The 17092-nt window shown below is 40.3% G+C and overlaps 1 long non-coding RNA gene across 4 annotated transcripts in view; it reads right to left on the reverse strand.

Moving 5' to 3' along the window:
- LOC134166399 (uncharacterized) overlaps window positions 1-17092 on the reverse strand; it is a 290152-nt gene that overhangs the window by 18430 nt on the left and 254630 nt on the right. For 2 of the 4 annotated variants that reach the window (XR_009965857.1, XR_009965855.1), the window contains one exon: window positions 12679-13695. The exons of 1 other annotated variant lie outside the window; for it this stretch is intronic. This is a non-coding gene — a long non-coding RNA (uncharacterized LOC134166399). Of the gene's footprint in view, window positions 1-1019; window positions 2644-12678; window positions 13696-17092 lie in introns of those variants that run through there. One more of the 4 variants, XR_009965856.1, reaches the window with a different exon arrangement.

A 17092-nucleotide genomic window follows, 5' to 3' on the forward strand; every position in this document is an offset into this window, starting at 1 on the left:
ATTAGGTAAAAAATCACTGAATTTGTCAGTCCTCTCCCAAGTTACGTGCACGTCAGAGAAATAGCAGTTCTAAGAGAAGCTTAAAATAAGGGCTCTTCAGTGATGAATTATTAAAGTGCAGATTGTTAAGCTGGATTTCTAATAATTGTAATTTGAAGCCATCTGTCTGACATAGTTCATCCCATCATTAAGTTCTCTCTAAAAATTGTTAAGTTCTGCAAAAAAACCCCAAAGATAAAGTGATAAGATAATGGGATGGAAGGAATGTATAATGAAATCTGTCCTTCAAATGTACTCAGTCCTCGGGTTGACTAGGTTATATGTATGTAGTAGTCAAGCTAACCAAACCCTGCAGTCAAACCAGCAAGCCACGTGCACATGAATCACTGGTGCAGCCATCATTTAAGAAAGAAGGAAGATAACAGTCTTTGAAACAGCAAAAGAATTAAAAGCAGGTAAGAAGAAAAATAATGGGAATAAGAGAGCTAAATTAACTTGTCTGGCAAGCAGGATATAACTAGCAGCTAAGGTGGCATAAAGGATGCAGAGTTCTTGGTATTGCCAAGGGTAGGAAATATTGCCACCTAGTAAAATATTACTGCAGAGATACTACTAATGGATGTTATACGAAACCAGGAGAGTGACGTCTTTTCTTGCGCCTAGAAGGGGACGTTTGACAGCCTTCATTAATGCTGAGGCACTACTGCAGTAATATCTCAGAATGAAAATTACCAATAGGACAAGGAATAGCGTGAGTCGAAATGTAGAAACTTATACGAACACACACACACACACGGAGGCATGCACACTCCCACACATACCAACAGTTCTGTACGGTGGTGTTTAAATACACCCCTCCTCATTTCAGCTGTCGGTCTTGTGGGAATGTGAAGAAGAATTCACATGTTCACCCTCACTCTTAACATGCTATAGCAAACCCATTCAGAACTACTGTGGTCTTCGGAAGTATTTTACCTACAATTAAAACATTCCTAAACGTGTAAGTCAGAGTACATATACTTTATACAACTGGAATCATAAAGCTGAAGACAATTTGTTGGCTGTAAATAACTTTCCTGCTATGTCTGTTGATACATATCACATAGGAAAGCAGTCAGAAATGACAAACCAAACACAGACAAAAGCTTGTGATAGAAACTCCAAAAGGAAGAGAAGGCCAGTTCCAAGCATTCCCTAGTGAGGCACTAAGTCCTTGAGGAATCAGTTTATCATCTGATGGTGGGGGTAGATCTCTTGCAAAGCTTGTGACACAAGGCTGTCAACAAGTATAGAAACAAAGCAGAGATCTTACTTTACCAAATATCTCATTTACTGAAAATTTAGAACACCAGAAAGGCTCCTGACCCTCTTGAAAACAGAATCTTTGAATGCCTGAAAGCTTATTCTTTACAGAAGGGAGCTGGTTACGTAAAAAATGTAACCAAGTAAATGTACTATCATCTATGCATAAAATACGTAAAACAACAAATGACTTTGTAGGGCAACAGTGGATGTTTTGGAACTACGTGTTTTGTATTTTTAAGTGGGCTATCAACATAGATTGCTCTGAATGCAACCTCAGAAATGCTGGCAGCAATAATCTCTCATTAATAAAAAAAAAAGAAATGCATGCCTTTGAATCCTCTCAAGGTCAGGTTCTACGCCATTCCTGTCCTGGGATGCACTGAAGTCAAATGCTTTGAATAGGAGAGTGTTGGAAACCTATCAACAGTAGACTTCTAAATGATTTGTTCAGTGAGAGTGATAAAATCCAGAGGACAATTTGGACTGGATTTAGGGATGACTTGGAAATCAAACCAAAGTTTAGCAATTCAGATGGCAGCTGAATGGCATTTCTGCCCTTACTGAACTGAAGATCAAAGCAATAAAACTTGCTCTCATGCCTGAACCTTGACAGTTGTCTACATGAAAGAATTAAGGCATTTTGGGTTTTCTGTACGCTATTTTTCCCATCAGAAGCAACTCCCTAAATCTTTTAGACCAGAACTAACACATGCATTTTAAGCAACTCCCAGCGAGTTGAAAAGCATTGATTTCAGGGTTTTTTTCAAGAGCTTTCATTCCAGACTGTTACTTTCAGAGCAATGTGAGTAGGAGTCTAGCCTAGGCTACCTGTACTTGAAGCTGCATTTTGTATACAACAGGCATTAGTTCCACCTTATTTGTGCCATTGGGTCTACTACTAAAGGCCTGTTGCATAATGACAGAGATGATGAATATTAGTGTTTGTAATGATGAAATATGTGCAGTGGTATTTTCTGATTGGTTTATATGTCTAAGAAGCTGTGCTTTTCACACCATTTGCATGAAAGTCACCCCTATTACTGCGTCCCCCCACACTATCGATAGTACTTAAATCCACAGTTGCATTAATAATACATGTATGAACACTGGCTCACTTGTGATTATGAGCCCATGCAGAAGCAGGGTTTTCACAGTGAATAGATAACATAATCTGAACCACACTGTGGCATTTGAGGTTTCCAGTTTCTTTCCTGTTTCATCTGAGACATCTTGTGAAAGACTAAGAAAAAAACAGCAGGGAATTATATGTCCAGCCCTCCTCCTAGCTGCAGTCCAGGTTTGTAGCAGCCAGCTCACATAGTCAGCAGAGACTCCACACTGGGGGGAAAACAGCCAAGTAAAAACATACAGTCATAAATCAAAAACCAGCAATCCAAACACTGGGTGAAAGGAGGACAGGGTAAACTGATGACTTGGGCATAGCTGCATGGAGCTATCCCAGGTGGGGATCTGGGCTGCAGACCTGCATGGTATTGCTGAGACTGAGCAAAGCTGTGACATCCCGCTAGAGCAAGAGCTGCATCATCTTCAAGAAGACGTGTGTGGAAATGTCACTGCTTCTGGAGCTTACTAAGAATGCTTTAAAAAACTGGCCTGCACCATTGCTGTGTGGTTCTGCTGCCCGTTTTTCTGGCCATGTTTTGCATTCTTCATTGGTAAACTCCCTTGGGTTTCAAGTTTGTAAAACCTTTTCTCTCTATAAACCTAGGTAAAAAAAAGCTCATAATTCTTCTCTCCTATATAGTATAAAAGCTGGAGATGTTACTGAGTCTTCCATGCCCTACAAACGATGTTTTCCACTGCCCTACAAGCAGTTTCTTTTTTGTGTCTTGTTGCATAGGTGATTTTTCCTGCCCTTTGGAATCTTTCACTTTCTTAAGACTTTCCTATAAAGAGATTGCCTGATTGGTACTAAAATATTTCAGACAGCTGACAATTTGGACCGCTGTGAGCATAGGCTTCCCACCAGATCAGAGCACAGCTGGCTGTTCTTCTATCCCTCTTTACTTTGTACCACTTATTAAAAAGGAAACCACAGAATGGGCTCTCATTTCCCTTGTGGGCCATATGTGAGGGATAACGCACAAGGTGTACTGACTGATCGTGGGATAGTGTGCAAGGGCCTCTCACAGCAGAGACATAAACATTCCTCTGCCTCACTGATTCTTAGTAGACTCGTATAATAAGAATAGGGTCCACAAAAGGATGCAGGAATCAATAGCTGAAACACTGAAAATACAATGGTAAAGAGTTATTTTAAAATCTTTGGGGTTTTGTTGTTGTTTTTTCCTTTTATCAGGGGAAATGAATAGGGAATTAGATCTGGCACTGCTAGGTTGGCTGAGCATTACTACTTTCTCATAATGACTGTATTTTGCTTGGGAACCCTCCCAAAAAGAGTAGTTTGTACAACACAAGGCTACATGCTGCCCCTTGACTGATTTTTTTCTTTTTTCTCCTATATTTGGGATTTGATTTGAGTGCCTCCCATCAATTTCTGCTTTCTCCCTCAGAAAGTGTCATAAATGATACTTCAAAGATCCAGGTCTCATTTCTATTAAAGCCACTTTGACACTTTCACTCCTCTTTGGTAATCAACGTAATTTGGACCCTCAAGTTTTTCTCACTAGTAGCAAATTATGGGCAAGGTTACAAGGATGGTTTGGGCTGCATCCAATTTATGGGGTTCACTTTACAGGGTCCTTGAGCCATTCTATTAATACTTGTGTAAACACAAGTAATTTCTGATGTCATTGTCATGACATCATGTTCATATTGTCTCATACTTACTTGTTTGATAAGGTTAGGCCCATGGATGTGCTTAATGATGCATGCTTAATGATGAGCTCAACATTTGCTCAGATGCATATATAAGCATATACAAGCTATATGTAAATATTATGTATGTACATACGTGTAAATTTATGTAAATCTATACACACGTTATTCACATACTAATCACCTATAGATATGAATTTTCATAATTTATATTTAAAATAATGATATTACTGTTAAGATAATCTTCAACAATTAATATATATATGATCAGTATGCTCTTTACCTACAGAAGGCTGGTTAAACTTGGGTCAAATTTTACTTCTTCCATGAATTTTTTTGTTCCAAATATTTTATGACCAAAAACCCCCAAATCCTCTATGGGAGCAAAACTCTTGGAAGCAACTGCAAGGTTTTCAGAGCCATGGTGCTTGGAGAGATGCAAGAGAAGCTTGCTTTTTGTGGCTGCTATTAAGCCACTTCATAGAAATATATGACAGATTTAATTGTAAATACTAAGAATGCCAGTCAGTCATTTAATCTAGGATATTTTGTTAAACGTCCTTCATACTATTTTGATGCTTCAGAGTTCGAGGCTGCTGTCTCTGATCTCTCATTTTCAGCATCCCCTTTCTACATTGCCTAAGCAAAGCGAGATGACTCATTTCCACATTAAGAACAAGAAGTAACAGCACTGGCTTGGCATATGCTAAACCGGTAAATTATTCAAGCTTTGGTGGAATCTGTCATAAGGCATCCACCTCAGTCACTTCTGAAGTGTCTTTCAAATGCAGTCCACAGTGCATCATTAGTAAACAAGACAAAACTGCAGAGCAGCTGACAAGTACAAGCTCACTCAGATCTTCACAGCTACTTGTCAAGCCAGGTTGCTGAAGTTATTGTAGCTACTTGAATCATGGTTGAAGGTACTCTTTGTTCTCTTCCTGTTTTCACTGCAATTGTCACAGACCTCTGGCTACTCAGGGTTTTCAAAGTTTGAACAACTTTATTTTCCTATTAGACACTTGATGTATCAGTGTTCCACTCTTCTCTAGTGCCCGCATCAGTGATATCTCACTCATAAACTGAAAGCCCACCTTAAATATGCACCTTTCTAGTATTTGCAAGATTCACCTGCATAATCGCAAGCAAGATGTGAGAGGTTTCATACATCTGTGATTTGAATTGCTGTTCGTTCAGGGTGGCATTTGTACCCAGGGGAAGGGCCAACATCAAATATATAAAATGTAACTTCAGTCCTGCTCAGGATCTTTTGTAGCACTGAAGGCACACTCATTGAAACAGATCCTATACACAGTGATGCCTGAACTGTGAGGAATGGAGATTTTCTCTTTACGCTATTCCCAAATTCACTCATCTGGTTACAGATGAAGCCTGTGATGAAGCTTTGAATTGACAGTAGCGCCTAATGCCATCTCTGTTTTTAAGTCACCCTTCAAATCATGCTGGAGAATATTTCATTTGCAACAAAGAGTCTCTTGAAAGAAACTCTTCTGGAGCTTTACAGAATACATTAGACTACTTATCTCTTGACAGCATTCCATTCACTATAGATCTTTAAAAGAATCAGTAAGAATGTGATTGAAGAAAGAATAAGCGGTGAAGGTTTAAGACACATCAAGATACTTCAACAAGTCCTACTGAGAGAGAACTTGTTCGTGCATTAGGAACCTGATGTCATTTTCTATTTCTGTTTAAATTCAAAGTGTGACACTTCAGGATATTCCCCAAGGACACGTGTAATTCTATGATCAGGTTTTGAAACCGATGATTTCCACCCACTCTGGCAGGTAATTCAGCTTTTTTTTTGTATTGCCAATAATAGCTCTGTACCTAAGTTCTTCAAAACCCATCTCAAACAAGATCACTGTATCCTATGAGCCATGAAAAGCTGATATGGGAAGAAAGAGATAGGAGAAAGTATTTTATTTTTTATATTGCTTTGGGATTTTTTAATAAAGAAGTTCACTTATTTCTCAGTATATAAAAGATGAAGACGTGCTCACAGAAAAAAAAAGAGACAGATCTGTAAGTAGAAACTTTCACTCTGGGTTTCACATCCTGCTGTTTTAATCTAAAATTGGACTTAGGCAAAGAGGCAGGAAAAAAACCCTAATTTTTATCTCAATGAAGTTTTTTCCACATGCTATAGGTTAATAAAGATTATAGTAATGGCAAAACTGCACAGCACCAGTAGCAAAAGGTATCATTCACTGCGCACTTCTGCATTCATTTACTGTGGAGGATATCGGTATTGTCTGTAAAATAAACCATTTTAATAGCCTTGCTGCAATTTAAATTAGTTTACATTTTAAAATCTAATATAAATTATATATTTCAATATATATGTATTGTTGTAAAATGTTATCCCTTTTGTATACTATTTTACACCTTCTTGGTCATCTGCTCTGCTAATTGCCACATGCCAGGAATATTCCATGGGTCTGGGGTTTTTTAGATGACCACATTCTATGCATCCAGTTAAAACATCTAAGCTTTCAGGGTAAATGGTTTTGAGGGTTTTTTGAAGCTTAACTGGAAAAGGACTCAGCTTTGATTGCTTAGTTTGTAACAATCTCACCCACTAAAGGCAAGAAAGAGCAGGAAAGGAAAAAACGCAAAGTAAATGGGCCAGGACCACTAGCACGGGATATGCCATGTTTAAGAGGCATTATAAGTAATTGTCCTGTCCATCTCTCAAGTTGCTCTTTGAAGGCGCTTCTATGACATGGCTCCCATGGCCATCACCATCTATTCTTGCCCTCAAATAAAGCTGCTTCCTAAAAGGAGAATCAAGCCATGTGAATTAAGCACCTAAATGTTTCGTTCAAAATAGCACACAAAATAGCATTTTTTGGCTCTGCATTCTTTTCCCAGCTACCCAGTTCTAAGATGAGCCCTGCTCTATTTGTGTGCTATGGCATGCCTCACCTCCTGGGTTGCTATTAAAAAGTTACACAAGGAGGAAAACTTAAGTTCTTACAGGGATTCTACTATGCACAGCAATAGGTGAAGAGTGCTGTAAAACTCGGAGGTGAAGTCACAGAGGTACCAGCAGACTCATCAGAACAGAGTGGAGGTATTTTGGATGCTTACCGCATTGTCTTCCATCAGGTGCTGTGTCACGCCGTGCATGCTCACAGCCCTCACAAGAACACAATGATTGTGTGGGCCCATAAGGCAGTTCTTGTGCTATTACAAACCATATTTGTACTGATGAAATTGCTCAATACATGTGCACTGGAAATGGCTCTGAGGAAGGTACTTGAAGCATTAACTGTAACATTAAAAACTGGCTTGCTGTTTACTATATACAATCCAAAGTATTCTTGTTTTGGGAGATAAAGACAGCCTGGAGGACAGCTTTTTAGTTGTTACACTACTGCTGCTGTGTTAGGTTGTATCTGAAGGCCATCCCAGCAAGGACATCCTTGGCTGCATCCACGTTTCATGTTGGGATGTCAGAAATGCCAGACTGCCCCTCTTCTGCACATGATGTGGTATGTCTTACCCCAGGAGGTTTGGCAAAGCCCCACTAGCATTCACCTGGGCCTTGTTAAGCTTCCATGGGGCAGAGATACGGAATGGGACCATCTGTCCCACATAAAGTGACTTGAGTTGATAACCTCTGGAAGCCCTATGCAACACAGATCTTCCAGATGTATTCTGGAGACAGTCTAAAGAACACCCTGAAGACAGCGTGCTCCCAAAGTCTCAATCCTAGCATAACAACTGGGGCACCCTTTAGGCTTCCCAAAGGTTTCCCAAAGGCTTGGTAATTCAGAAGGGTGAGATTTTGGTCCCAGAGGCACTCACAGGCAGCACTGCAACAGGCTCCTGCAGACACAGGCAGCATCAGTACCAGTGCCAGACCTGCATCTGAGTAACCCTGTATTTTTATTTCCAACCTTCTAATATGCAATAGAGGAAGCAAAGAAAGGCAGTCATGTTCAAAATGTCAGCACAGCAATATGCTGGTGACCAAGCACAGCACATGACTAAATTTCATGCTTCCCTGAATTGCAAATAATTTACAGAGCTATCAGGCCACTGGCTTAATTCTCCTACTTAAATTGGCAGTCGTTTGACCCAGGAATTAGCCATTTAGTGAAATCCTTTCACTATAGGGCTTTATAATTTCTTACATTTATCCCAAACAATCAAATGATGCAAAAAGCTGTAACTTTCCAATAGAGAGCTTTATGGTACTCATTGTATTTGAAACTCTCTCATTGCAGGACTCAAATGTGCATTATATGCATATAGAAACAGCATTGCAGTGATCTACTTTGGAGCAGGTTTAAAGAAGCTTGTTTCCCTGTTTCCAGTTAAAAACAAACAAACCAACAATAGAAACAACCAAAAAGCTGAACAGCAAGGACCAGGAAAAGCATCCATCTACCTCAGGTCAATGGTAAAACAATGGGCAAGTGTTAAACACAAAGTTACCACTGCCCCATGGCTTTTTCTCTTTCAATATGGCCACAATTGCTCATGGGTCTGCTTGTCCCAGCACTGAGGCAAATTATCATTTATTTATGTATGGTCTCCCTTCTGTATGCTCTGAGTCTCACGCATTTGCCAAGCATCAAGGAAGCTCCTACCTGCTTTGAGCTTGCTTTAAATCAAAGATGAGTAACACTATGAATAGGTGAGAGCTTTTATCTTGTTTCTGCATCATGTCAGGCCTGAATGCAAATTCCCACTCCCAAGGGTATCTCAGCAGAAGTGAGAGGAAGAAAACAGAACATCTGCAGTATTTTGCTGGCAATAGCCAGGGCAAACATGGTTGAGTGGGCTATGCCAGTAGTAAAACATGTCACAAATACACATCAGAGGAGTGGCCACTACAAGGAGTGGCATACAGGTTGATATCCTTGTCACATTCACCCTGGATGCATATTACCACAACTGCTGTCCCTGCTACTGCTATGTTAATACCCTGAAAGTCATTGGGAGCTGCAAATTCAATTAGAAAGATATTTTACAACAGTTTTTGTAGGCTGGAGGATTGTAAATTTTTATTCCACTATAAAATGCTTTAAAATTAAGTAAACAGGGCTCAAAACTCTCAAGGAGAATTGCCTTCTGCATGTATTTAATTACACACAGTGTAACACGTATTAAAATTTAGGAGACAGAAGGGAAGTATGTCTGCCTGCAACAATTACATGTGGAATAAAAGCAGATCAATACTGCCCCTTTTCATGTCGATGACTTTGTATAAAGTCATGGAAGACTGCCACAAGAAGTAGTTATTACTGCTACTACAGTGCAATATTAAACAGTGGTCAAGGAAAAGAAGCTTTTGATACAGAAATAGTCTGCAAAATACAGGCCTCCACTGTCAGGGTTCCAGTCAGCTACCTGTTCTTCACTATAAAAATAGGATGATATAATGAAATATAACAGAATTGGCTGTTGTTATCCGTGGCATAAATACCAAAAAAAATTGACATTAATAGCAAACTAAGTCAAATAATGCATTTTCTTAGTGCTTCTAATGGTTTTCTCATGCTGAACTGATGGCTGGTTGTATTCTCCTCAGAAAGCAGATTAATGTGTTCAAAGGAGACAGACAGAGGAATACCAAATTAACTCCTCATCTGTGGGCTGCAATTTACCTGCTAATTTTGCACACATGGATGACAGAATATTGATCACACCTGATTTCCCAGGCTAAGGCTGCAAGGAGGCTACTCCAGCAGACTCAGGATGAGTTCATAGCAGGAAGGGCAGAAGTTGCTTTAAGCTCTGAATGATCCCCCAAAACTGGCAAATCTCCCAAAAAGACTGTCCAGCCCTCGGTTCTGACTTCATGAAAACCCTTTTTGTTCCTGGGAACATGCTCACTGCAAACTCTCTGCCCATGAGGCCAAACTGTGCAAGTGTCTGTACTGAATGTAAGGACCCTGGAAGAACGACAGTCAAGCTCCTAAGCTGCATGCCACAACAGTTTGTAGGATTCAAGATAAAATGGATACTTCTGTTAATCATTGGATGGATCAAACTTTATATTCCTGCATTTGAAGAGTGAGGACCAGAGCAGAGCTTGTCTTGTTGCATGTGTTTAGGCAGGAGAATGGAAAGGATCAAGAGTAGGGGTTCTCTCTGGCAATGCCTTTTTGAAAGAAGCTGTTGCATTTACTGGAAGTCCAGGGTGAGTCCAAGCCTGGATGCAGAGCTGTATCTCTTGCTCAGTCTGAGGCAGATACTTCTTCCTGGCAACACGCAGGTCCTCTGCATCCTGCCACTATCTGTTACCATACCTGCAACACATTGCTTATTCACATTCGACTCCCATGTCTGCCCAGCAATTTTTGTTGTCAGGGGTCTGATTCCAGGGTTGTCGTGTTTATATCCAAAGTGAAGTTCATGCTCCCCGAGTACAGACACCCTACCAGTGCTATTATTATTTCCTGGACACCTCAGTTACTTAGCACAATATAATTGCACATTATAAAATCACAGCTGGGCATCCAGTAAAGTAACCCAACAACAATTTACTAGTAACATGAGAATAATTCTTCCAGCTACATGTTGTGTTAATGGCTGTAGGTCACAGTGGTATGGGTACTCAGCTGTGGCTCTTTCACAGGCCACCATTGTCAACGACAGCACCTGGTTGTTCAGAGCTCTCCAAAACAAAATTTGCAAAGGGAGTCTCTTTTATATCAGTTTGTTTCCCTTCTTTGTTCCCTTTTGCCTGCTTTTATAATATGGAGTCTACAACTGATTTGAGACAGCAAAGAGGAAATAGCAAATGCTATTTCTTAAGGGGTTTTGGCATTCCAGTGTTTCCTTTAGCCATTGCTCTGTTACAGAGAACACATTTTGGTTTGGTACTGGAAGGTCTCTTAAGTGGGGGTCCAACAAGCAGACCACATTTTTTTGCATGCATTTTCTTTTCCCTTCCTTTGTAGCACTGGATGCAAGCTTTGTTAAGGCCAACACTGCTCTGAAAATGTTATATATATATTTCGTGGTTGCTTAAGCTACAGCTCTTTTCAAAATCAACACCAACACCACAAGAAGGGCCTGGTCAAAGATTATCTGATCTGCAGTTATCAGGATGCCAAGGTCAGTTTGAACTGGAGGGCTCCAAGTTTTAATCACGTCTCCTCCAACTCACTATTAGTCACGGGGTAGAAACTCGTTGCTGGTAGTAGGCACACAGGGTTAGATTTTAACTCACTTTTGCAGCATTGTGCACCCCTAGATCCTCATTGCATTCTGCAGGTTAGAAGCCAGCTTTTCCACAAAATGACATAATATTTGCTTTTATATCTAGCAATTTTTCTGAAGTCTTGCTGTTGTTCAGTGCAAATAGTTTAGTCAGCAATGTCTACAGCAACAAAAGAACAAATTTTCTCAAAGAGCAAAGCTCCTATGGTAAGCCTTCTTCCTGTGTATATGATCCTAAGATGACAAATTTTACATTAGCTCCTTAAGGTGCCTTTTCTCTAAGACACGTATATAGATATGTATGTATCTGTGTCAGAATGGCTTATTAGAAAGGTACACCCTTCCAGCCATGCATGGCTGAAATCAGTGAGGAAGAAGCATCTAATGTGCATGGACCAAGTCTGGCTGTTTGGGGCAGTGTTGCTTTGCATCAGGACAGTTAAATCAGGGGTGCTTCTTATAATGCTGTGTCATTTCTCCAATCACATTTTTTCACTCCTAGGAGCTGCTGTGCCTATTAGAATAGGGGATCAGCTCCAGAAAGGATGCTTTGAGGGTTGAATTTACCCAAACACCTTGGTTTGTACTGGTGGGACTGATAAAATGCATGGTTTTCAGAATTTTCCTGATTTGGGACTTAAATAAGCACCAACAATAATGCCTAGAGTAGCAGTATCTTCCTTCAGGCTCCTTCCTTAAACCCCTTTTGTTTTGTCACGTAGTACAAAAAGCAGCTCTCAACTTTAGGACATTGCCTAGAAACCACTTAGGCTTAATCTATAAATCAGTGATGATGTTTCTCAGCACCTGCTTTGTTATCAAGAACACATGAACATAAGCTGGCTCTGGTGTGACACGGTCACAAAATATAACTACAGGTAGTTACCACAAAAGATCTTTTCCAAACTCTTTCTGAATTTATGGTGTTTTTCAGCAACAAACAGAATTCAGTTCCAGTGAATGACATAATAAAGTGTTAGAATGACAGCATCGTATCTGATGATACAGACTGAAACAAATTTGAGGTTAACGAACAGATGGAAGAATGAATGGAAATGGAATGTGATTCCTATAAGTTCTATTTCCCTAGGGTTGAATGTACATTCAAACCATGTTAGATATCTCCCTGAAAAGATTATGCAGTGGAGGATAAATAACTAATAATAAAAATGAATCATGCAGTGACGTGTGTCTTTAAAGATCTCGCTCTGACAAATAAATCTGCTACAACCAGCTTCTACTTAATTCTTAATATACAGCAGGAAATCCATATTGGAATCAAGTATTTGATTCAATTTTACGGCCATCAGAAAACATATAATACACCTTCCTGCAGACTCGTGTCAAATAAAAATCAGCAGTAGAAGAAAACTTACTGTATTCTGCGATGAAATTAAGTAATGGCATGTGTTACTTCATGAAAAACATGAGATGTAAACGTGATCAATACTGCTTCTATTGGTCGCTCATGCTCTATATGCTAGCTTTTTACTAAATCATACATGACCAGAAAGGTACATGCAAAAGGTGGTTGCCTTTTTTAATGGAAAGGAAGTCCAAACCAATGACTATTCTGACTCTCACATGATTTTGTGTTTCTTTCCATTGGTTTGGTGTATGCATTTAGGAATAGACAAACACGATTTTTACATTAAGAAAATTAATCGAAAATGCAGACCCTATCAGCTGGTGCTGTGTTATGCAACCATATAAATCCAACAACGAAATACATACAAAAATATTATTGGGGATTGGAGATACAGGATGCTGCTTCGGGATTAATACAAGAGCATATTTGAGAAGGAGCATAGATATCCTATGACATTTCCAAAATAAACGGGATCCTGTCAGTTATATGGTACACCTTGACTAGATGTGTGCAGATAAAGCCCCAAATTCACAAAGCCCCATTTCACTTAAAGACAGGTAAGACCCTAATTATGGTGCACAAAGTGGTCGCTTGAAGTACTGCGCTGGCCCAGCAAAGGGCATCACACACTGTGTTTGTGGCCCAACAGGAGGTCGGTTTGGGCAGGAGTGCCCTGGACTTCTCTGCCACCCAGCACCCCATACCCTGAGGCTGTGGCTGCAGGAGGCTGCGCTCAGTCACTGCAACTGATTTATCTCACATTATGTAGCTGTGCAGAAAGGTCAGAAAAAAAGGAGTAGCATCAGCTCTTCTTACCTTTTACTTTGCTTTCATTATTTTTCCTTTATCACTATAACCTTGTCTTCAGCAATCGAAAGGAGAGCAAATACATTTCCTCCTATGCCTCTTGAAGACGGCTCAGTGGGTCAATTTTCACAAGTACCCATCAACCAGGAGCAGATCGGGTGGATCAGCGTCTCTCAATCACAGTGCTGCGCAGCAGGATGACTTCCACAATGCTGTAAACATGGTAGACATTTCAATTTGATTTTCATTTTCCTTGAGCTTCAAAGTATTGGCATCTATCACCTCTAAAGACACCAGCTACTTTTTTCACCACTCTGTAGAGACGAAGAGGGTTTGTTCCAGCAAAGCCCCCTTAATATGAGAGAATGCATATATGGCAGGAAAAAAATCCTCCTTGCCTTGAACATATGGCTGTCCCAAATATGGATTGGGAAAGTCCCAGAAATGCAGAAATTTTATTACAAAACAGGAAAAATACAGACGATGCAGCATCCTGCAGCACATTAACACAGATGCCTCTTTATAAACACAACATCCCAGAAAAATCTCAAAAAGAATTTTGTTGGTAAAGATTTTGGCTGTTGGGAAAAGGCAAGCTTAGAAACTCTTAGATAAAGCTCACCATGTAGGGTAAATGGATCCCACTGAGTGCAATGCATCTCTAGGCAAATTTGCCTTCATAATGCCAATGCACTCTTCTGAAAGCATAACTGGGACTTGAGAGATGCAATAAGCCCTGCACTGCTGCTGTATGCATGGACCAATTTAACTCATCAGCTTGATCATGAGAGCGTGGAGAACTATTTTGTGGCTTAGTATGAATCTTCCAGTAAATCTGACATATGCTAAAATGCTCTTTTCTTTTTAATGGAAGGCAGTTCAATGAAACGGCTTAGAAAACAGACAAACCAGCCTGCTTGGAGAAAAAGGTATTCATTGTCTTTGCTGGAGGAAGAGATCACAGGCAAGGAAAACCGCAGTGACTTTCTGCACCCTCTCAGGGATTTCTGAAATGCAGCACTTACTCACTTACTTACTTGCAAATGAATTCCTCTAGAAGGGGGTTCCACTCTGTTTTTTCAACTTAGAAGTCACAGCTCAACTCTGGAATATGCCTCAGTGTTCTAACTGAATTTAAATGTACGGAGAGAAGGGTACAAGATCACATAGAAATCCAGACTCCTGAGCTCCCCTGGCTGTAGTCACGCCTTCTTCCCGTTTTATAGGATCCTGTGAACATAAGTTATAATCATAAAAATTATCTTTGTAAGAAGGCCATTTGTCCATTCCTTCTCTCTGCATTTAATCCACTCACAAAATGATGGGAAGGGGAAAATGAAAACAAACCCTCCTGGCCCCACTATTAATTTTCTGCCATCTTTGTGAAATACAGAAATCAGGGGCAGGGAAAGGGGTGAAAGCTACAGGAAAGAGAAAGAAATCTCTTGTACATGGGAGCAGAAATTACCAATGCCCAAAACATCCCCCTGAAATACAGGGAAATCATCTCCTCAGTTGAGGTGGTTTAAATCAAATCAAGATCAAACGGTTTATTGATTTATAGACAGCACATAAATAACTGCTACTCTGTGCCCTATATGCTCAGGATCAATACCAGTGATAGAGGAGATTCATCACCAGACACTTGCAAAGTGTTAATATGTCCTTCCCATGCCACCTCTAAGACACAGCACCTGTGGGCGCACAAGCCCCCATGCCCTGGCTGGGAGGGCTGCAGTCGGCCCCTGGCCTTCCCTGGGTACCAGCCCCAAACACACCTCATGTGATTATTGCTCCTTTTCAAGCTGGCTTCTCCTTTGTCCAAAGTCTCTTTATAATTCACAGTTACTGTTTAACCCAGCTGATGATCATCTTCCTCAGGTACTGCACCAGTCTGGGGCAAATACCCTCTCCAGCAGCTCCTGGGTGTTTACATGAGCAGGCTTATGGCTCACTTTTCTAGCTTTGCAGCTGCTGCTATTCAGGCCACCCGACCAAAAGGAGGGGTAGTGCAGGTCCCTTAACATTCACCCTTGTCCTCAAGAACATATGGTGCATAATCTTCTAATTAAAGCTAGATGAGCTACAGAAATAAAAGCAGGGATCTGGACTGCCTGGAGAGGCCACGCTGGATCCGAGGTTCTCCTACGCAGTGGCAGGGTAGACATTACAAGCTGAAGAGACATTACACCTGCACGAGACTGTGTGCTTTAGAAAGAGGAAATGACAAATCTTAGGGAGAATCACATCACCATTTAGCACCCAGAAGACAGTTTTAACATTACAGTCTATTAGTTCAGGAGAAGCATCTCAGCTTTTCATTTATGTCCATCTCTGAAATAGGCAAACTTTTTACAATTAGACTCATGCAACTATCTCAAAAGCCAGAGCATGCAACTTTGTGTAATTTTTTCCAGCATGTACTTGCTGTGCATTAGACCGAACAGACTCCTGAAAGCAACAATCCATGCTTTAAATACGTAACTTCTTGGTATAAAGGCAGCTACAAACATGTTTTTCATTTACACTGCGGTAACAAAATCAGAGCTAAATTGGAGCCTTAATAAAAAGAAATGAGTGCATGACTCACTATGTCCTCAATACTTTCAAAAGCTCCCATAGTATCATTCATGAGACCTCATTCTGACTCTCTTCAAGGTGTCAGGCACTCATCATTTATTTTTATAAACCAAAGTGTTTGCCAGGAGCTGCCTTTCCTTCATCAATACCCAGCTGCATCCCAGTCCAAACATCTGAAGGCTGACTGTGATTAACAGTGGCAATGTCTAAAGCAACCTTTGTGCAAATGCACCATTTCTATAATATCAAATGTAATACTAGTGCTTCAGCATATACTGACATTAAAATTAGTTGAAAAGAGAAAGTTTTATCAGCAAAACCTTTTAACTAGGCCTTTAACAGGAGCTTCATGATTCAGGTCCTAGACTGCTCACCGGTCTTTCTTACTTATATCACTCCATATACTCCAGTATGTATCTGTGACTTTATGAAAGCTACTGTGTTAATGTCGAATCATCTTTGGGCAGGGGTGATTCGTGTAACTACATCTCAGCAAGCAAACTCACCCCTATCAATTATATATTTGTTATAAGGTATGGTGCTCTATGTACTACATATTCCTAGTAGAGACATTTCCATCCAGATGCTGAACAGAGTTCTGCCTTCTCCACAGACACTGGGAGCACTGTCCTGAGTGGGACTCACAAGCGCAAACCCACAGGTTGGATTAAGTGTTCAACATTCTGTCACTGCCACACACCTCAGTCCCAGTGAAGGGATGCTTGCAGCCAACATGCAAGAAGGCTGCTGTGTGAGAATGGGAAAAAGGCTCTAGGTTTAATTACTGATTCCCTTCTCTTTGCTCTTTCTTTTGGCAAATCTGGTTCAGACAGAAGATATCTAATAGGTATCTACCTGTACCTAGTAGGTACTGGGGAACCAGAGCACTCCTCTATATTCATCTTTGCTCTCACTAATCTTTATTGAAGTATTGTTTTTCTCCTATAAAACAGCCAGAGAGATGGAATTATCTTTGGAATTCAGACTTGTACTTTTAGTAAAAGAAAAGGCTACACATAGGACCTTGCT

Source organism: Pezoporus occidentalis, unplaced genomic scaffold (genome assembly GCF_034315485.1).
Source record: "Pezoporus occidentalis ecotype Australia unplaced genomic scaffold, CSIRO_AGI_Poc_V1 ctg26, whole genome shotgun sequence".
NCBI classification, from domain to species: Eukaryota; Metazoa; Chordata; class Aves; order Psittaciformes; family Psittacidae; genus Pezoporus; species Pezoporus occidentalis.